Source organism: Lynx canadensis, chromosome A3, assembly GCF_007474595.2.
Source record: "Lynx canadensis isolate LIC74 chromosome A3, mLynCan4.pri.v2, whole genome shotgun sequence".
NCBI classification, from domain to species: Eukaryota; Metazoa; Chordata; class Mammalia; order Carnivora; family Felidae; genus Lynx; species Lynx canadensis.
Genome location: NC_044305.1, coordinates 46,893,894 through 46,916,387, shown reverse-complemented (window position 1 = coordinate 46,916,387; position 22,494 = coordinate 46,893,894).

Genomic DNA, 22,494 nt, shown 5'->3' with positions numbered 1-22,494 from the left:
TGATCATTCTATAACCAGCAACCCCTGTTTCCTTGTCCAGCCTCATGAGGTGACCACTACATTTCTGGGAATTTTTGGAATAAGCACCAAATTACAGCAAAAGCCAGGCAGGTGGGGGCATTAGGTGTGCAGCTGGTTTGATTCAGTAGTTTGAGTGTTTGCTTCTATACATCAGCCTCTTAGTCTGTCCTATTCAACTTTGTCCCTCTGCAAATGAACAATTAATGCATGGTCCTTAGTAAATGTTAAATCTGCAAGTATAAGACAACCACATAAAATGTTTCCATAAATTGTAGGTCTCTTGCCTTGTTATCCCCATTTCTCTTAAGAAGGACAGGGGCACCTGGGTGGCCCAGTCAGTTAAGCGTTCGACTTCGGCTCAGGTCATGATCTCATGGTTCGTGAGTTTAAGCCCCACTTCAAGCTCTGTGCTGACAGCTCAGAGCCTGGAACCTGTTTCAGATTCTGTGTCTCCCTCTCTCTCTGCCCCTCCCCCGCTCACACACACACACACACACACACACACACACACACACACTTTCTCTGTCAAAAAGAAATAAACATTAAAAATATATTTCAAAAAAAAGAAGGGGAAGGAATCAGGATGACCACTTGGCATATGGGGAAGTAAAGGCACAGGACACAGAGGCGTCTGCCTGAGTATGAGCTTATGTGATAGACTCAATGCAGGCACCATATCACAAATCCCTGAGAGAGTAAAAGGCGGGGGGCGGGGGAAACCTCATGGACCTTTTCAGCCATAAATAAATTCTTATGCAAACATATTTCAGAATGTGAGCGAGAGTGTGCACCCATTCGAATGAGGTTTTATTCACCACAGGGAAGGCCGCATTTTCATACGTAGGACTTGGTGGTGGGGGAAGATGAAACCGTCTTCCAAAGAAATAAGGTCACATAGGTTATGGTTCCTGGAAGATGTGTTAAAAAGAAATAATTCCTACTTCTCATTCATAGGAAAACAGGACTACTCTCAAGAAAAATTTCAACTTTTAAACATTGTAGTGTGATTTATTTTATGGATAGACTGCATTTGTGGTTTTATAGAATTGACATGCACTTGATCTAACCCAGCTAACAGGTTGAATTTTTTATGTAGATGTTTTCTTCCTCGATAAGCTGAGCAGTTTCTTACTCACAAATCCTTTCTGAAATTTCATATTCTGAATGAAGGCTGGGGAAGGACCACATTAGAAATTTTCCTGAGGTGTCTAACATTCTTTTCACTTTACCCTTGTATTTTTGTGTAGTTGATCTCTTCTTACACATGAATGTGTTGAAGCAAAGTATTTATGTTAAACACAGGCAGAATATCTAAAGCAAATATTCATAATTAAATGTTGTTATATAATGAGCCATTAGGCTCCTTTAATAGAAGCAAAGCTTTAGAAAATTCCATGTCATAATTTTCTTTATAGCTCCTTAAAATAAGGGAACATTATTTTTCTGGCTTCTTTTCTATTTACACAAGTAATACATGGTGATTTGCAAATACAGCTTAGATATCACCATTATTAGTATTTTGATATATACACATATACATTTTTACAGATTCAGGGTCATATTGTATGTAGATTCTTGCTTTCTTTTTTTTTCTTTTCTCCTTTAAATAATATGTGAGCACTTCCCCATGGCATCACATATTTTCTGAAAACATGCCCTTTAATGTTTTCGGATATAAATTATTTAGAGTACCACCTATGTGATATCCTAATATATTTTATAATACTCATCAGTGTCTACTCATTTTGTTGAAAAAAAGTTAATTTCTTTAAATTAACCAATTTTGTGGGGGAAGATAACATATATTTAGTTTGGCATTGAATTAACAACTATATAATTTGATCAACAGTTTGACTTTTCAACTGCTGTTATAATATATATAAGCTTGCAGTACATTTGGTGGCCATCAGGGCCCCTTCTCCTGCAGGAGTCAACTGACCACCATGCTTCATTTTAAGCCAAGTTCACGTGCAAAGAGGCAGAGAACAGAGATAAAGGATGAGTGTACTATGCTTTGGTGCATTGTAATAACTAGATTTCTCAGGAGCTTCACAGAGGGTATGAAATTTTAAGACACGAGGAGAAGGAAGACCCAAGATAGAAAGAGGATGGCTTCCCAGTGGGATAGCTGGATAAAGCATTTTTTTCTAAAGAAACCATTGTTTTCTAGCTTTTTAAAATGAAGTCAGATACTCAACCTACTGAGCCACCCAGGTGCCCCTGTTTTCCAATTTTTAACTAGTTTTGTATTCCCAGGTAGTTTAGTTTCAGCCTAGTCATCCAAAACCAAACCAATGACCAACCAAAATCCACAAAGTTCTGGATGAGTCTTTAATGTTTTTTTTTTCTTCCTTGAGTTGGCCAACTGGTTCTCCTGCCTTTAAAATATCTCCTACCAAAATGCTTCCTGCTTATTTTAGGAAGCAGAAATGTGGAATTTCAAATGAAGTCTTCAGCATTATTTTATAGGTGGAAGTCCCCAAGTCCTTGTTGGTTCTTGCCATTAACTTTTGCAGGGTCTTGGAGTGCTAATGATTCCAGGTATCATAGACAATTATCTTGACTATTTAAGGGGAGAATGAAGAACATTTGGAAAACAGAATCTGGGTTTATATTTACATTTCAAGCTTCATGGTTGACTATCATGACTTCATGATAGCTTAACTATCTCCCAATTTATTTTCTCTGCCATGCTGAAAATTTTCCCTGCATTTCACTGAAACTGACCCATGATTTACTGTTTTTCATCTATTGACCTTTAACCTCCTTTTTAAGGTAGATTGTTATAAAGTTACCCCTGGTTTAGAAGATGTGCCATTGCATTGGCTTTTCACTCATAAGTAGGTCATTAAATCTAGGCAGCAAGAAATAAAAGGGAGTTAGTTTCATATGATAACATAAAGGGAGAGTGGGAGAACTATTACAAATGAATGAAGTAGGGGGTGTCTGAGTGGCTGTGTTGGTTGAATATGTGACTCTTAACTTCAGCTCAGGTCATCATCTCAGGGTCACGGGATCGAGCCTTGTGTCGGGCTCTGCTCTAAGTGTGGGACCTGCTTAGGATTCTCTCTCTTTCCCTGTATCTCCCTCCTCCACTTGCACTCTCTCTCTCTCTAAAAAGCAAATGAATGAAGCAAAAAATTTGGCTCTTTCTGGTCTGAGAACACACCCTTGGAAGCAAACCCTATGAAAATATATTCTCAGTGAGTCAAGCTGCACATTTCCCTTTCCTTCTCTCTATCTTAGCTCAGGCAGTCAAGTGTGTGCCAAGTATCTGCTGCAGCCAAACCTCCCACATCTTGTCAGAGAAGCCCATCGTTACCCAATGGAAGCTCATGATTCAGCAGGTACTTAACGTGCAATCTCCTAGGAAACAGAGACCAGGTATCTGAACAATACATTGCTGACTGACCACATCTCCAGCTACCAAATGCTTCCTGTAAATGAGCAGTCATTTTACTCCAAGAGTTTCAGGGTTGGCTTGAGTCCTGGGGCAAATAATGGAATGAAATCCTCAACCAGATTGATATCCCACCCCCCAAGAAGTTCTATGCATTCATTTTGGAACACAGGTTGGTTTCTGGGCATTCTCTTCAAACTAGGTTACTGTGTGGAAACTGGCCAAAAGCGTCTGCAGCAGCCACAATGACAACTTTCTGGCTTTTTGCCATTGGTGATTTCTCCATAGCCACTCAAGTATAAAAGACTAACCATAGAGCAAGAGCTTTCCAGCATCTGTGTATACATTCATCATCTGTTAGCCAATGTCTAGTTATGTTATCTAGTCTTATGTGTGAGGTTTGTACCAAGCACTGAGAATACAGAATTGAATAAGATCTCATCCTGAAGAACTCAGTCTAGCAAGAAGAATGGCTTTCTAATCTAGTGAGTGTTCTATAGGAGTACATTTCACAGTGGAAGGAATATGAACAAAATGCTGCAGAAGGAAGATTGGGTATGAGAAAAGAACTGAATATGCTTTCACAGAAGGAGTGAGACATGTAGAGTTGGGTCTTGAAGGATGAATAGGAGTTTGGCAAAGAAGGGGGTCAAGTCCATTTCTGGACTACATGTTTGTTTGTTTGCTTGTTTGTTTGTTTCTGTTATTTGAGACCACTTCACCACTGTGAAGTTGGGAACGATTCATTTTGTTTTATCCTCAAGAACTTAAGGGTTCAGGTAAATTTAGCAATAGACATTGTTTGGTTATAAAATCACCTTGTACAGTCTCCAACAATGGTTCCACTTTTTCACATCAATGTTTTCAGGTGAAAATTACTCTATCTGTAGCCACTTAAACTCTGAAATGTCAGTAGGTCTCCTAGTTTCTATTTCAGCTTACTTACTTGAATAACAGTTTATCCCCAAAAGCCTCTTAGCAATACATTTTCCCCCTCTCAGGACTTTCCTAGCTGACCTATGAGTGACAGCTGCCATGTTCTTCCTAGCCATTCACTGCAGTGCAACAACCTGGACTCAATCATCCTTCTTCATATACCTAACTAACCCCCACTTTCTCTGGACATCCCTGTCACTACAACCCTGCTTCTACTCTGTTCCCACCTCCCTTTTGCCAAGTCTTACCCAGTTGAAACTTCCTGGTCATCCACCTTGATTTTCAATAAAGCTAACATTTCAAAATCTAGTTTGCTTGCTTCACTCTCTCCCTTTCTCTCTCTCTCTCTCTTTTTCCCTCTTTCTCTCTTTATCTCTGTAAATAGACACTGTGGTCTGAAACCAATACCAGAGAGAGAAAAGAGTTGTTTTCCATCGTCCATATCAGTTACACAAAAGTAATTCTACTCTCATTCTTATGAGTCATCTGTGAACATTTTTTTTTCAATGTAACTACAGAGACTAGCAGAGACAACAAATTGTACATGTTTCCTGTCCTTCTCTTCTCTCTTTCATTCTTGGTTCTGCTCATTTGTACATGTACCAGAAGGTGCCCAGGAGGAAAAAATCAATAAATTCACTCTGGCTTGTAGCAGGGGTTGACACTTCCAGAAAGTTCAAGTTCAAATCTTCTGTACTCTCTGAGAGGTATAGTCATTGATTGATCCTTGTGTCTATAATCATGGAAAATTGAGAGTTGACTAGACACATTATTGGCTTGAAATTGGGGTTGTGAGAAAAAACTGTGTCTTATAATCACAACAGAGTGTGCAAAATTCTATCCCTTACCTCAAATAAAGGCCACTAAGCCACAGACAACCTCCCTGCTCATCTTAGGGAGCCCTTAACTCACTCTGGATCCCACTACAAGGCTTTGGGGTCTACCTGCCACTCAGAGTAATCACCTCCACACCCCTACACCTCAATGTCTTTCTCTATGAGTCATCTGCAATTCAAGTTGAGGCCAAACTTTGAGATTGAAAGAAAATTTTAAAAGCAAATCCAAAGATAAGAGGTGATATTAGTTTAGGAGCACCCCATCATGGAAGACAAAAGACATTCAGCTCTGTCCACTCACGCTCAGTTTCTCTGTTTAGCACCTTGCAAAGTCCTCAGTGACACTGTATAATCTCCCTTTCTCTCTCTTCTTTTTTTTTTTTTTGAAGAGAGAGTGAAAGCATGATAAGCATGATTGGGGGAGGAGCAGAGAGAATGGAGATCAGAGGATCCAGAGCAGGCTCTGTGCTGACGGCAGTGAGTCCGATGTGGAGCTCAAATTGACGAACCACGAGATCATGACCTGAGCAGAAGTCAGACACTCAACTGACTGAGCCACCCAAGTGCCCCTACATAGTCTCTCTTCTGGTCTCACCTCCAACACCAGGATGCATGACCTCTCTTGGAATGCATTGGGGATCTTCAGAGGCACAAATTCTAGAACATTTCTTCTTGTAACGGTAACCTGCTTTATTCTAGTCCCAAGTCTGAGTCTCTTCAGTCAAGCAAATTGTTCTCATTTAACATATATAACAGCTAGCATCAAGGTTAGTATCAAACATTCCGATATCATTCTATGTGAATCAGTTCAAATGTGCACCTGAAACATTTTATTCTTCTTTTTTTTGTGGTTGATGAATTTTATACTTTAGTTTGGTTTTGTTTTAAGTAAACTCTGTGCCCAACGTGGGGCTCTGACTCACTACCCCAAGATCAGGAGTTGCACACACTACCAACCTGAGCCAGCCAGTCTCCCCAAAACATTTTATTCTGATCACACAAAGTGAATATAGAGCAGAGAAACCTTATCAATGATTAAAACCTAGGATTTTACTCATTTATGTTAATTCACAAATTCCAATTTTAATGGCATTCTCTCAGAAAATTAAATAGAAAACATTTAAGTAACTTCCAATTGTCAATCATTTTAAAGCAAGAAGCATCCATACAGGTAGTAGAAAGCCATCATTGGTCAGAGATTTTACTTGGGGTGGCTCATGTAGGCGCAGGGGGTGAAAATTTTCAGGTATTGTTCAATAGATTGGAAACCCCTTTCGGTCCAGATGTTTATCTGACCGGGTATTTTTGTGACCAAAAGAGAACACACATGATTTGCTACCATGCTTAATAAGTGGACAGGATATCTGAAATGGGAATTGCTCTGAAAACATCCAGGAGTCTTGCCTTGGGTGCCCGTGGAGTGTAACTGCCAGACACCTTTCCTGTCCCATGGAGTGGCTGAGAGTGTGAAGTCACCTCTGCATTAATTCCACGATCACGTTGCTACTGAAAAAGTGTAGCAAGGAAATGAAAGGATTATTTAGGTAATTCCCAAAGGAATGTTCTGATGGTCTCAGAAGATAGTTAGGTTTGCCTCATTGTTAGATTTGCCCAGAAACAAAACAAAAGGAGGAGGTGATAGAAATGATTAAGCACAACCCATCTTTGGGAGCCTAAATCTCAAAATTCAAAAGATTATGTTGCTCTCAATTTTCTATCAAAATATCTTTCACATTTTGCATTTTATTTTAACACAAACTGATACCTTGCTGAGAATATCAAAATCCTACATAAAGTCATAATTCCTTTGTGGTAACATGGAGAAAAAAAATTTCTTGGATGACACTTGACATATATAATTAGGAAGAAGACAGACCCTCTAAAAGCTAAATGCAATGTTTATCTTGAAATGTCCTAAGGTTAAGACCTTGCTAGCAAGTTTTTATTGCTGAGCTGCAACCCTATGTGAGAAATGGAGTTTATAATAGAGATGCTGGTGCACCACCTTAATTATCACATTGCCACCAGCCACCAGCATAATGAAGGAATTTTCTTATTTTTGCACAAGGAATACTAATTGAAACGGAGCAAGGATTCTCATGGCCGCACTGCAGTAAAATGGCGCCATCTGACGGAGAGGAGAGCACAGCCACATGGGTGGCATTTCAGCAGGACAGTCTCCTCCAGTCCCTGGACAGCTGGGTTTCTGCCCTTGGATTTCTAAACTCAAAAAACAAAACTGAATCCTACTGTGTTCCACAGATCGATGGCCACTCTGTGGAGTCAGGGATTGGGCAGATGCTACCAGTTTTCTCTGAAATCCCCTCCACAGTGACCTTCTCAGACCACTACAGACTACAGACAAGTGACATGGATTGGGCAGGCTGGAAGCACAGGGAGAAGGGAGGTAGGAAAGGAGGGAGGAGGGAAAGATGAGGGAAGGGGAGAAGAGGGCAGTGGGGGGGGGGGGAGAGAGTGGGGAGGAAAAGGGAGGGGAGAAGAGGTATGGAAAGATCATTTTGCGCCAGATGTTTTGCTCTTAGATATGCAATATAACATTTAGCACTCAATCTTCACGTGGAGTCTCATCTGTACATGTAAGGAGTGTGAAACAGAAGCCAAATTAACCACCCCAAATTGGTACTGTCGGCAAGCAGCAGAGAAGTCTACCTGCTTCTAGGACCGTGGTATTTCTAGAAGCGCTAGGTCATGAGTGGAATAACCTGGTGGCTGTTCTCAGAAAGGGAGGGTTCACTGCTCCTGTGTGATGGTTCTCATGAAAAATCAGGATCAACTGGAAAGCTTAGTAGTGTCCTCCTTCTTCCCCATTAGACCTACCCGTTAAACAGACTTGTAGAAATAAAACACCCCCCTCCCCCACATCCTCATGTGCATTCCCCTGCATACACAGAGTTCTGGCTTAAATTCTCATTTCACCCCCTTCCCTGCCTCAAGGATGTGATTTCCCAGTTCATCAAAAATTCATCCGGGGATGAATTCATCCGAGCAGGACCGAGAAACCCATTGTGTTTTTAACTTTAAGTTAGGCAAACAGTCTCAGTAGAGTGAGCACCTTTTCATAAGCCAGAGAAAACTTGGCCCTTGCTGTTCTGTTTCATGGAAATATATGGGAAACAAATGCCATTTGGTGACCAAGGGGTATTAATAGATCTGAAAATACCCTTGCTTGAACTGTCACCTACACCCTGGAGATCTGCTTAACAGCACTGAATGGATGTGGGGTTTGAGGCTAAAGATAGCATCCCCAAAGAGGCTGAGAATCCCAAATGTGGCAAACCACACAGTACATTCCTTGAATGGAGGGCATTTTTAGCCAACCGGAACAGGGACCACTGAATAATTTTAGTCATTTTAACAACCAAACTGATGCACCACAGAAGCTCAGGTGGAGGGATGCACTGGTACTTTGCTAAGGCAATGGGCAGTGCTGACTTGCTCATTCCCCAGCTGGCTCAGTTGTATTGTCTAGACACAGCCAGCCTGGGGTTTTCACCACCATCCATTACAAGGGCAACAGGCACAAGTGACAGGGACAGGACTGCTTGCCCTTCACAGAGGTCAGAGCAAATGGACCCAGCTGGAATGTCTCCCATTGGTTTAGTAGAAGGAAAAAAAAAAAGGTATCGCTTTGGCTTTTTACACAGCCAAGATGGAAGCCATTGCGGTCAAAAGCGAAGTGGTTTCTTTTGAAAACGTGTATTGACATGTTATAGACTTTTAGCAAGGCTTGAGCTTTTCCCTCAAATAGAAGAAAGCTCGTTGGAATCTTTAAATGATAGGCAACCAGAGTCAGATTTCTGTTTCTTCCACTGTTTTGTTTGTTGTTTGTTTGTTTGTTTGTTTTGTTTTTCCTGAGGGAGGTTTTGGCTTTAAAAGTTTGCCTCTGTCCTTGTTATTCAAGTGTGACCCACCACCTTTATATTCTACAAAGTGCGTCAGACAGGAGGAAGGGAATACTTACCGAGTTAAGGATGTGTTTTGTACTGCAGAGAAAGCCTGCTGCTCCTGGGATTTGAGGGCCCATGGGAGGTAAGGAGCCCCTGCCCAGTCTCCTTGGAGGAGGTTAATATTTAGGTCAGAGCTTCTTGGGGTACTTGCAGTTGTTCTTTGAAAAAAGACTTGAGCAGAAAGTGAATTTGGAGATGCTGGTTCAAATGAAGCTAAGAAAGTTATTTTACTCTAAGGCTTTTTAATCTGTGAAGGTGCCTGTGATGTTCCAGATGGGTCTGTAAGTAAAGGCTGCCTTCATAACACTCAGCACTGTGGCCTGTGGGTGCTAAGAAGGCAGGATGATATGGCAAAGGGCTGATGTGGCCACTAAGGGAGGGACAGCTGCTGATGGGATTATGTTTGCCCAAAACATTGAGCTACAACCTGCTTTTTTGTGGAAATATTAACATATCAGAAAGCACAGGACACACTAGCACAAGGAGAATAATGAAAGCCATCCTTTCTCTCCACAGGTACAGTATAGCCAAGGGAGACCAGCTAGTCACCATGCCCTGGGGGAGAAAGAAGGAAACAAATGTTCTGAGCTCTTTTTAAGCATCTCACTAGCTCTGTTACAAGTATTATAAGGTTTCAACATTAGGGATATTAAGTTGTAAATCTGTCCGACACTTGGCTTTATGGAAAGGAGAGTGACCCAGGAATGTCAGGTGAGTTAGGCATTCCAGAGACCAGGGTTCCCCTGGAACATGGCATGTGAAGGAGTCATTAAGATGGGCTCATGAATCCATATGTGCTCCTAGCATCAGCCATAGCCTGGTGAGATATGTCTTGAGCTAATCTGCACTATGTTTCAAACATACAAAAATGCTTCGGTGATTGATAAAACACAATTAATGTAAACATTTTGCTGACTTCACAGGAACTGTCTCTTTAGGTATTTTCTCAATAGATAAGACTAGTGTTATTAAATTTTTGAATAAGCACTAAAATCACATGGTTTGGAAACCAGAAAAATGCCAAAAAAGATAGAATAAAAATATCTCTGTCCCATTCTTGTCCACCCCTAACAAGACTTCACACTTCTAACTGGGTAATTCATATTCTTAGTTTCTTATGTAAATTTTCAAGTTTTTGCGGCACACACAAAAGCACATCAAAATGTAGAGTTTTAGTTCCCTCTTTCTGACAAAATGGCTTGCATATTTTACATGCTACCCTCATTTTTTTAAGTTTATTTATTTATTTTTGAGAGAGAGAGAGAGAGAGAGAGAGAGCGAGCGCGCGAAGGGGAGGGGCACAAATGGGAAAACAGAATCCTAAGCAGGCTCCATGCCTTCAGTCCAGAGCCCAATGCGGGGCTTGAACTCATGAACAGTGAGATCATGACCTGCGCAGAAACCAAGAGTCAGACACTTAACCAACTGAGCCACCCAGGCCCCCTACCCTCATTTTTTTTTTTAAGTCTGGTACAACTGCACTGACATATTTCCTGTCTGTTGAAAGAGACTTGTTCACATAAGACCCTAAAGCCAAAAGCTTTTTGAATCTTGCACTATTAACAGAGTACTTGATCTTATGCATCACATCCCACTTGTTTCTTTCCCTTTGCACGGATGCCCATAGAACACTTTTCATGATGCCTGGGATCAAAGCTCCATCATTTCTTTGTGACAGTCTGTCCCATCTGCCTCCAAAGGTAGACTACCTCCTTTCATCTCCTGTAGAATGACAAGAAATCTTATTATCCTGAACCTATAGAGTAGCCCACCTCCTAATTTTCAATTCTACTAGGGCAGAGGGTCACCAATGTGGTCATGATTAATTCTCTAAATGAATCAAGGTGAGCTGGACTGATACATTACCTGGAGAATACATGATGCAGAATCTAAGTCACCATGCCCGATACTCTGGACATTATTCTCTGACTTATTTAAAAGGAACAAGGAATGGGATGCCTGGATGGTTCAATCTGTTAAGCGGCCTACTCTTGATTTCAACTCGGGTCATGATCTCATGGTTCATGTGATCGAGCACCATGTCAGGCTCTGCACTGATGGTGCAAAGCCTGCTTGGGATTCTCTCTCTCTCTGGTCTCTGATCCCTCCCCCTGCTCTGTCTCAAAATAAATAAATAAAACTTTTTTAAAAAGGAACAAGGAATCATTCCACCTGTATGGCATTTAGGTGGGCTTTGGTTGAGGGATAATTCAAGCAGCATTCATTCAAATCCTGTTGATCATCAAAATTCCAGGGGCTGAAGAGATTTTGAAAAGTACAGATAATTGTGTTCTATCCAGACACAGGTGATTCTGACCCTTGGAATCCCTTGGGGTGGTGACAAGCCATGATTATTTCTAAGCAACCCAGGTGATTCCAATGATATGCTTAGAAGGAATGTATATGCCCCAGTGGGTCTCACAGCCTTCACGGGTGCCATGATAAATAGAAAAGACGTGGCAAGTAAGCCTATCTCCAAAAATGTGTCCAGTTTGGTTGAACTTCCTTTTAGCACAACATTGAAGAAAACAGACTACATTTCTAATTTCATTTGGTTTGTAAATGTGAATCTGTCTTTTCAAAGAATAAATAGTAGAGGGTCAGAGGGTTTCTCAACCAAAGGAAAAACACCCCAAATATTTTATTTATTTTATTTTATTTTACTTTATTTTATGCCTTAGGACTGATAAATATGACAAAGGAAGTGAATGACTTGAGCTGGAGCTAATAGGGTGAATTAGAAAATTCTGATGTGGGAGAAGTGAACTCTATGTAATCAATCATATAGCTCTGTTGGGTATCAACAAGGTGCCCCTCTCTCTAAGTTTCCTCCCCACATCATTTGATAACCTTACAACCTAATATAATACAGAACTGGCAGAAACAGAAATCCACAGAGGTCAGGGTCAGCAGGAAATTTCCATGGACAAGTGTGGGAGAAACCAAGGTCTTTATCAGAAGGCACACGAGACTGAAGAGAGTCAGACAGAGAAAGACAAACACTGTATGATCTCACTTGTACGTGAAAGTTAAGTGCACTGAACTCATAGAACTTACAGATGGGTGGTTGTATGAAGCCAGGGTAGGAGGTGAGGGAAGAGGGTGGAGGTAGTCAAAAGGTATGAACCTTTGGTTATAAGCTAAAGGAGTCCTGGGGATGTCAAGCACAATGTAGTTACTATAGTTAATACTATCTTATATATTTGAAAGTTGCAAAGGGAATAGGTCTTGAAAGTTCTCATCGCAAGGAAAAAAATGTGTAACTATGTTGTGGTGATGGATATTAATTAGACTTATTGTGATGATCTTTTCCCAATATATACAAATATTGAATCATTATGTTGTACACCAGAAACTAATATAGTGTTATATGTCAATTATATCTCAATAAAACCGGGTAGGGGGAGGAATGGTGGGTGCAAAAAAAAAGGGCACGAGAATATCTGAGTGTATGTCATGAGTGTGTCAAAATCTGTAGGAACCATGAACTACACCTGACCAAAAATACAGAAGCAGTGGGAAGTATAGTTAGGGCCATTCTCATCCAGGGCTATTGTTAGTGGATTTAGTGATTAATTGCAAAAATGGTTCCAATTCTCCCCAACTCCCTGTATTCGCATACTCTGCAATGAGGTTTTGCAGCTCATCCTATCAGGATATGAAATCTATTTCCCTTCCCCTTGAATCAAGGCTGACCTATACAATGTCCTCTGTGACTCACTGTGTCCTAGGAAGTGTGGCAGAAATGTATGAGGGTCAGAACTGAGCCTAGACCTTAAGACACCGCATGCTGTGATTCCCTCTTTTGGGACCTGGGCTACTGCCATGGACACACAACTGGGCTGGCCTGCTGGAGGATGACTTACCACATGGAGCAGAACCATGTCAGTCCGGTGGTCCCCATAGAAAATATCTAAGACTTAAAGAGACTCCAGAGAAACAGCTAGCAAAACAAGAGGAAACCCATAGTATATGTTGCCAAAGAATGCTGGGGTGGGGACATTTCAAGAAGATTGTGGCTGACTGTGTTGGATGCCATTGAAGGCTCAAAAATGATGGAGACAGAGATACATCCATTGGATTTAGTGTCATAGAGATTGTTGGTGACCTTGACATGACTTGTCTTATTCTTAGTGCTGTGATGAGGACAGAGGCCAGGTTGGAGCCATTCCAAGAGGAGAGTGAGGAGATTAAGACCATGAATGTAGTCTCTGATGAAACAAAGTAAGATGTGATGATATTGTGTTGAGAATCATTCCCAGAGAGGGAGACAATTTTGATATAGGAAAGAGTTGCATGACCCAGCAGCAGAACCCTTGAAAGACAAGGATATTGTTGCTTAGCAGACAGACAGCCATACTTAGACTTGTTTACTGGCTAACCCTCAACATGCTTTGAAGCCCATGCACAATATGTGAAAGTTTATTGTGTTTCTTTGTTCCTCTTAACTCTTTACTCCTGTATAATGCTCATCTAATTATGTGGAAACTAACTTTATGGTAACTAACCTGGCAGACGCCATCTTAACCATATGATCAAATAACCATATCATCAATAATTGGACCAACTAACATAGGTGCCTCTTAATATGATAATCTAAGGACAGAACATCACTGCTACCATTTTCCTGGCAAAAATGTATCCGTTAAATCTAATTATGAAAAAGTATCAACCCCCAAAATAACTAGGCTGTTTTCTTCAAAAGTGTCAATGTCATTAAAAACAATTAAAGACTAGATAAATATTCCAGATTAAAGGAGACTAAAGAACCATGGCAAATAAATGCAACATGTGGGTTGTATCTTGGACTAGATTTTTGTTTCTCTTTAATATAAAAGACAATTTGGGGATAATTTGCAATAGACAAGTAAGGTCTCTAAAGCAGATGATTGTGTCAATTTTAATTTTCTGATTTTAACAATTATATTGTAGTTTTGTAAGATAACATCTTTCATCGCAGAAAAAGATCCTCAAGTATTTAGGGATGATGACAAATTATGTCTGTCTTACTCTTATTCAGGGAAAAATATACATTTGGCAGAATTTTAAGATAATCCCTAGGATTCTCAAATTCTGTTGTACATGCCTATATAATTGCCTCTCCTTAAGTCTGGGCAGAGCCTGTGAGTATGATGGAATACCACTCTCATGATTAGACAGACTATGAGTTAACTTTGAGTTAATCAAAAGGGAAATTCCCCTGGGTGGGCCTGACCTAATCAGGTGAACCCTTTAACTAAAGGTGAACCTTCAGAGAAATACTCTTCTATTGGAGGTCAAATTGACATTCTGTGGGAAGCTCACATGGCAGAAAATGACAGGAGGCCTCTAGGAGCTAAGCATGATCCCCATCTGATATGTAGCAAGAAAATAGGTCCCTCAGTCCCACAATGGAGTGAATTGCATTCTGCCAACAACCAGCAAGCTTGGAAGAGAACTCTGAAAACGAGAGCAAGACCCTAAGCAGAGAACCCAGTAGTAGATTTGTATATGGACCCTTGACCCCCGAAAATTGTGAGACAACAAATGTGCACTGGTTTAAGTTGCTAAATTTATGATAGGTAGTTACATAGCAATAGAAAACTAATAATGATATCCAAATATGTCAAAATATTGACAAGTAGAGAGAAAAATTTATAGTTCTCTGTACATTTTTTACAACTTTTCTGTAAATCTGAAATTATTCCAAAATAAAACTTTACCCGATGCATAACCCATAAAAGGCTTAATCTGTGTTGGGTACTGTTAATTTAAAAATATATTGATACATTCAGCGGTGCCTGGGTGGCTCAGTCAGCTGAGCGTCTGACTCTTGATTTCTGCTCAGGTTGTGATCTCATGGTCAAGGGATAGAGCCCCGCATACAGCTTCATGCTGAGTGTGGAGCCTGTTTGGGATTCTGTCTCTCCCTCTCCCCTGCTCGCATGTGTGCACTTACTCTTTCTCCCTCTCAAAAAATAAAATGAAAATATATATATATTGATATGTTCAAATCTCACTAAATAAAACAAACAACCCCTTCCTCCAAGACTTGGGTATGATTACAATTCTTATTTTTCAGATAAGGAAACTGAGGTTCAGAGGGTTCAGGTGACATGCCTGAGGTTGCACAGTGAGTAAATGGCAGAGCTGGAATGTGTATCAAGTTTCAAAGTTTATAAGTTTATGTGTATAAGTTTCAAAGTTTTCTAAGCTCTGTGCTGTAGTGACTCAGTGACATTGAAGTTATAAAATATCGATCAAGATGTGCTTGAGCATCATCCTGCAATGCTCTGAAGTCCAGGGGGAATCATTTCTGCTTTACCTTCTGTCTTTATTTATCATACAAGCATTTGTTGTCATGGTATGACAATCACATCAGAAAGACCCACAACATTGGAATTCAAACAACAGTATATTTGGCTCATATTGACCATATTAAATATTAGCAAATGTATTCATATACTATAAATTCTCTCATCCCCCACCCCCAGATACTTACAACTTTTTATAATAAATATATCAAGCTAGCAAAGTGGAAGCAGATGAGAAATCTGACTAGAAAGGAGACCAAATTGGACCCAGGAATGAAAGAAGAACATAAAAAATGAAAGCATGAACGTCAATCCAGAATGTACTTCCAACCTTCCAGCACACCAGTTTTGTACATTTCCCATATTCCAAGGCTTGGAATAAGATGAAGTCACCCAAACTCCATTGTGAAATCCAGCCTCCTCAAAATCCATCTGACCTCAGAGAGGCAAACAGTGAGTAATTCAAAAGATTTTTGAATGAAAGTGTCAGTTTAAGATCCTCAGCATAAAACATACCTACAAAGCCTATTTGCAAAGTAAATTTACTCTGGATTCTTGATACCTATGAAAGTTTTTTCTATTGTATTTATTTAAAATTACAACAGTTTACATTAGAAACAAGCTCAAACAATTAAGGTAAAAGATAAATAACTGCATACAGTTTAATTTTACAAAATGCAAACATACATCTTTCATTGTTCCATTATCTGAGTATTAAGCGCCACATAATTGCACAAGGCATTTTCAAATGTCTTAAAGGCTCTAAAATTACAGAGTTGACTTTGGTGAAATAGTCTTTATTTTCCTCCATTATTATACAAATAATTGACCACACAGATTAAATTTAAATCTGAATTGGATATGTCCCCTACAGAGTTCATTTCTCCTTTACTGCTAAAGCTTGATAGCTAATGATGGCTCATGGAGCTTACTTGGGCCCTTGTGGGACACACAGTAGGGGTCCAAATGCCTGTAATTTTGGATGTTTTAGCTGGGAGGGATCTTATGTTTTCCTGGGACCATGGTGACATCAGAGCAAGGTTTACCTGAGACAATCCAGCTTCTAGCTAACCCAGGGTAATTCTAAGAGTGTCCTTTTCACTTTGAGAAATGTCTCAGCTTGGGAGATAACATAGATAAGGAATGGAGGCCCAGGGGTGGAGACCTTGAGCCAGAGACTGGCTGTCTGCCCCTGGGAATTCTGAAACCCCACTCACTCCCTGTTGCCTCCAGACCTGTACTTCAAGAGCAGGATGTGAAAGGAAGAGTCCTTTTCATCCTTATCTGAGAATGGAAAATTATTCATCACCATAATTACTCACCAAACTCAAGAGGAGAACAGAGGAGAATGTTTTTATATTATTTCTTCTTAAACAAAAATACACCATGGTGGTTTTGTCGATACATTGGAAAATGAAAATGGAGAAAAAGAAAAACAATTTGAAGCAAATTCCTTCCCTTAGAAATAGTTAACAGTTACAAGCTATAAGTCACAGAGGAGTCACACAGGAAGTGATTCTAATTCTCAGTGGTCAGAGAATATTTTCCACAGTGCATTCAACTTTTAGAAACTTGATCCGGTGACTCACAATTAGTTCTGAAACACTATCCGTGCTGGCACATTTTTTTCTCACCATAAATCTGAGATATTAACCTGTTATAATTACAGGGGGAGAAGGGGAGAGGGGGAGGGGACCCAAGGAGGAACGGAGCTCCCTTGTTAATATGCTGAAGGCCAGAGGATGGACTTGGGTCTCTTTTTTGTCAATGTCAGAGCTCCTGGCACACCTGGAGGGCAAGGGGTCTGAGGCAGATCACACAGGGAACAGCCAGGAGCCTTCAGAGTAGACAGCCGTGCTCAGCCTGTTAAGCTTAATCTGTGTTGGGAGAAAAGTATTCGATTTCACCATTGTTCATTGCATGATGCCAGGGATGCAATGGGCACTCCAGTCCCTTTTGACCAAATGAGTTGCTAAGGCTGGGTTTTCATAATTTGCTGTAGTTGTTGGGCTTGTTCTAGTCCAGGTGAAATCATAGACTAAAGTGTTTCAAGGTGTTTTTAAAAATGATTCTTGGGGCGCCTGGGTGGCGCAGTCGGTTAAGCGTCTGACTTCAGCCAGGTCACGATCTCGCGGTCCGGGAGTTCGAGCCCCGCGTCAGGCTCTGGGCTGATGGCTCGGAGCCTGGAGCCTGTTTCCGATTCTGTGTCTCCCTCTCTCTCTGCCCCTCCCCCGTTCATGCTCTGTCTCTCTCTGTCCCCCCCCCCCAAAAAAAAAAACGTTGAAAAAAAAATGATTCTTTTCCTTTTCCAAATGTGTATGAATGTCTAATTTTTCTGTCAGATGCTGGGGATACTAGAGTGAACAGGAAAGTGCTGCTACTTCTGAGGCTCCCAGAGTCATGTAAATAACCAAATACTGGGGACGCCTGGGTGGCTCAGTTGGTTAAGTGTCTAACTCCTGATTTCAACTTCAGGTCATGATCTCACAGTTTGTGAGATAGATAGAACTCATGTGGGGCTCTGTGCTGACAGTGTGGAGCTTGTTTGGGATTCTCTCTCTTCATCTCTCTCTGCCCCTCTCCTGCTCATGCTCTAAATAAGTAAATAAGTAGACAAAGAAACTTAAAAAAAATAAACAAATACTGAAAGCAGCATGGTAGACTCGGCCAAGTTCATGAAACAGACTTGGGTTAAAATCCTGACTTCTGGGATTGAACTTGAGTTGAAATGTTAGGTTTTGTGACCTTGGCCAAGATATTTATTATTATTATTGACGATATCCCCTCAACAGGGCTAATGATAATGTTAAGTCATAGGTTGTTTGAGGATTGAGTTATTAATATAAGGGGTCTGGAGGGCTACCTGGCACATAGCAACACTTGAATGAATGGTGACTTCTATTTCATAACTGCTGGGCAGGATCAGACACATGAAACTGGCTGACTGTGTCCATGTAGCTCAAAAAAATAGTAAAAAATTACTATACCATGGGTATAATAATATAATGATTCGCAATGGTCTTCACATTGCAAGTATTTTTAAATGTTTTTTAATTTATTTTTGAGAGACTGAGATAGAGAAAGAGAAAGAGAGTGAGCCAGCGAGAGAGAGACCAAGCAGGGGAGGGGCAGAGAGAGAGGGAGACACAGAATCCAAAGCAGGCTCCAGGTTCTGAGCTGTCAGCACAGAGCCAGACTCAGGGCTCAAACCGTGAGATCATGACCTGTGCCGAAGTTGGACACTTAACTGACAGAGCCACCCAGGCTCCTCACATTTCAAGTATTTTTTATTGTTCACATGAGCTTATGAGTTATGGGTCCCCATCCTGGTCCCCATTTCGAAGACTAAGGTGGGCCATCCACTCAAGTAGTCAGAATCCATGGATGGTAATGGGGCAGAAGCCCCAGGTGTGGACACAAAGCTCCTGGGATGGCATCTGTAGTGAACAGTCAGTCCTGGCACCTGGCTAGAACCCCTTGGGTCCCTTTTACCAGCACTGGATCATCTTGAAAGTAGTGAGAGATGTGGCGCCTGGGTGGCTTAGTCGGTTAAGTGTCTGACTTCGGCTCAGGTCATGATCTCAGGGTCTGTGGGTTTGGGGCCCCATGTCAGGCTGTGTGCTGACATCTCAGAGCCTGGAGCCTGTTTCAGGTTCTGTGTCTCCCTCTCTCTCTCTGCCCCTCCTACTGCTCCCGCTCTCTCTCTCTCAAAAATAAATAAACATTAATAAAAGGAAAGAAAGAAAGTAGGGAGAGATGACCACTTACCTACTTGCCAAAAAAGCCCTCTGAAGTGTCATTTATAATCTGGAGTCCCTGGGGGATCAGGCTGAGGTTGGGGACTCACCTGAGAGCACACTCTCGCTTGGCTCTCTTCCCTTCCTGTCCTGCTCCCCACTCCTTTCCCGGTTCTTGTGGGAGCATGTCCTTGACAAGCTACTCCCACCAGGACCCCAGGCATAGGATCTGCCACTCAGAGAGCCTGAATCAAGACTGCACCTGGCTGGTGCTTATGGAACACATCCCAACCCAATTCATGGTGTTGTTGTCCATCAGTAATTTTGAGCTGCCAGATGCCTGAGAAGTGGGACTGAGTTGAAAGACCAGCATTTTCAAGACCAGCCCTCTTGGAGCTCTCCTCCTCAAGCCACAAGTACTTGCCCTCTGTAGTGCCAAATGCCCTGAGGACTTCGAATACCTTATTTGCTCCTTGTGGACACAGTCCTGCTCAAAGCCAGAGCCAGGAGCCAGAGCTCCTGGACAATGAATATATACCAAACACAAGCACAAATGCTACAAGTGCCTCACTGTTACTAGCTTGAATAAACATGAGGAGTGGGCACCAAGATCTCCACTTTGTGGATGAAGAACAGACAGTTTGAGTTACTTGCCCAAGGCCACACAGCCAGCCAGGATCAGAGCTTGGATGTAAGGTCGGCCCTGCTCAGAATCATATTACTTTAGCCTCAGTTGTATTCTCCCCGGGAGTTCCTTCACCTACGTACTTACTGTTAAACATACAGATTCATGGGGCGCCTGGGTGGCGCAGTCGGTTAAGCGTCCGACTTCAGCCAGGTCACGATCTCGCGGTCCGTGAGTTCGAGCCCCGCGTCAGGCTCTGGGCTGATGGCTCGGAGCCTGGAGCCTGTTTCCGATTCTGTGTCTCCCTCTCTCTCTGCCCCTCCCCCGTTCATGCTCTGTCTCTCTCTGTCCCAAAAATAAATAAACGTTGAAAAAAAAAAACATACAGATTCATGGGCCCCATTCCAGATGCACTCATCTGATCTCCGACAAAGGAGTCTGGAAATGCCAAGAGATTTTTCTGCCCACCAACATTTGAGAATCAGGGGGCTGGGGGAAATTAGGGAATGTAGGATGGCATCCTAACTGCTGCTTTGTTGAGATAAAACTATGTGAATTTAATTTTTTTTAAAAAAGTTAAGTTTATTTATTTATTTTGAGAGAGACAGAGCATGAGCAGGGAATGGGCAGAGAGAGAGAAAGAGGGAGAGAAAATCCCAAACAGACTCTGTAGTGTCAGCTCAGAGCCCAACGTGGGGCTCGAACTCATGAAACTGTGAGATCACAACCTGAGCTAAAATCAAAAGTCAGATGCTTAACCAACTGAGCCACCCAGGCATCCCCAAACTATGTGGATTTTAAATATAAAATGCACACACCACATTGACTCTATGACCAAGACTGATGCCTGGGGTCCTGGTGTTCATTGTACAAAAGGGGATGTGTGCATGCTGACATGTTGTTGGATTTGGGGTGGGGGTGGGAATGATCCACTTCCGAAAGAAGCTACAGCAGTTCACTGCCTCCTGATGATCTCCCGTGCCTTTGGTCATGGACTTCTACAGAGGCCCTGTTACCTACTATCAGCAGAGCCACCTCCACACAAAGTAAATTCAGGCTTTAGGACTTGCCAGCTCTTTAATGACTCTCTATCTCGATTGACTTAGTGCAGTCTTAGACATGCCCACAGACATCTCCATCCCGTCTTGCTCACCAGACTTTGCTCTCACCAGCCTGATGTCAGTGTGCCCTAAGAGGGTAGCAGACAGGTGGGCTTTAGAGACTCTGAAGTTGGGGTTACTTTTAGTGCTTTTGCTACTTATTCCCTTTTGTCCATAAAAGTGTTATTTTTCAGGGGCGCTTGGGTGGTTCAGTCGGTTGAATGTCTGGTTTCAGCTTAGGCCATAATCTCACGGTTCGTGGGTTCAGGCCCTGTGTCGGGCTCTGTGAGGGCAGCTCAGAGCCTAGAGCCTGCTTTGGATTCTGTGTCTCCTTCTCTCTTTGTCTCCCCCCCACCACTCATGCTCTGTCTGTCTCTCTCTCTCAAAAATAAATAAAAACATTAAAAAATTTAAAGTGTTGTTTCTTCAGTTCATGATTTTGCCCTTCTTCCTTCTCTCTATTGTCCTTTTATAAATCACTGACTTCTGTACAGAGATGATTATTTCCCATGGACAGGGCTGTGTATTGACTCACTGCCATGTAGCAAGAAGGATGATCTACAGCTAACTTCCCAGGAGATCACCCAAAAAACCTGTTGACAAAGCAAACTTCAGAGTTCTGGACCATGTCCGTCAAGAAAGCAGCCTTGAGAGTTTTGACCATGTCTTAGAATGGCAAAGTCATGGGAGGGTATCTGTGGGGTTTTAGAGCCTGGGTGGGCAGTTTATGATACAACAACTTTGCATTAGTGAGCACAGCAAAGTGAGGGACTTTAAAGTGAGTCTTGATGAACAATCATTAGTCTTTTTTTTTTAAGTTTCTATTTATTTTGAGAGAGAGAGAGTGTGTGTGCGTGCAAGTGTGTGCAAGTGGAGTCGGAGGACAGAGATAGGGAGAGATAGATAATCCCAAGAGGTTCTGCACTGTCAGCACAGAGCCCCATGTGGGGCTTGAACTCACGAACTGTGAGATCATGACCTGAGCCAAAAATCAAGAGTCGGATGCTTAACCAACTGAGCCACCCAGGTGCCCCACAAGCATTAGTCTTAATTAATAATCTAGTTGGTTTAAGGTCTTATCTTCTAGGAGTAGAAAATGCAACAGAGGCCTGGGTAAAGTGCACCAGGTTCGGTATTGTTTAACAGATGTCAGGAAATCAATCCCTTTGGTTTCAGCTCTCAAGAAGAATAAATGATATGCACTGGGTTAAAAACATAGACTTCACCTCTGAAACCTCAAGAGCATGTATTCAACAGCCACAAACTTTAAATTCTGATGCACCTAGCTTCACAGAACCCCAAATCCCTATTGGTATAAACTTCACCCTAACAGGATGTGGGAGCATTAGAAGGTACAGGGCTAGGGGCTCCTAAACTACACACACTCCCAGGGGAGCATGAGTGGGGGTGCTGAGTTAGCCCTAATTTCCTGGAGACACCAAATGGAATGAATGGGGGCTGAAATTTATAGTTGTCATTGAAAATAAAATTGGACTTTTCACATAGCTGCTCTTGTGCTCTGAGTTTTTTTTAAATGTACCTGTGTGTGTTCTGTGTGTGTGTGTATGTGTGTGTGTG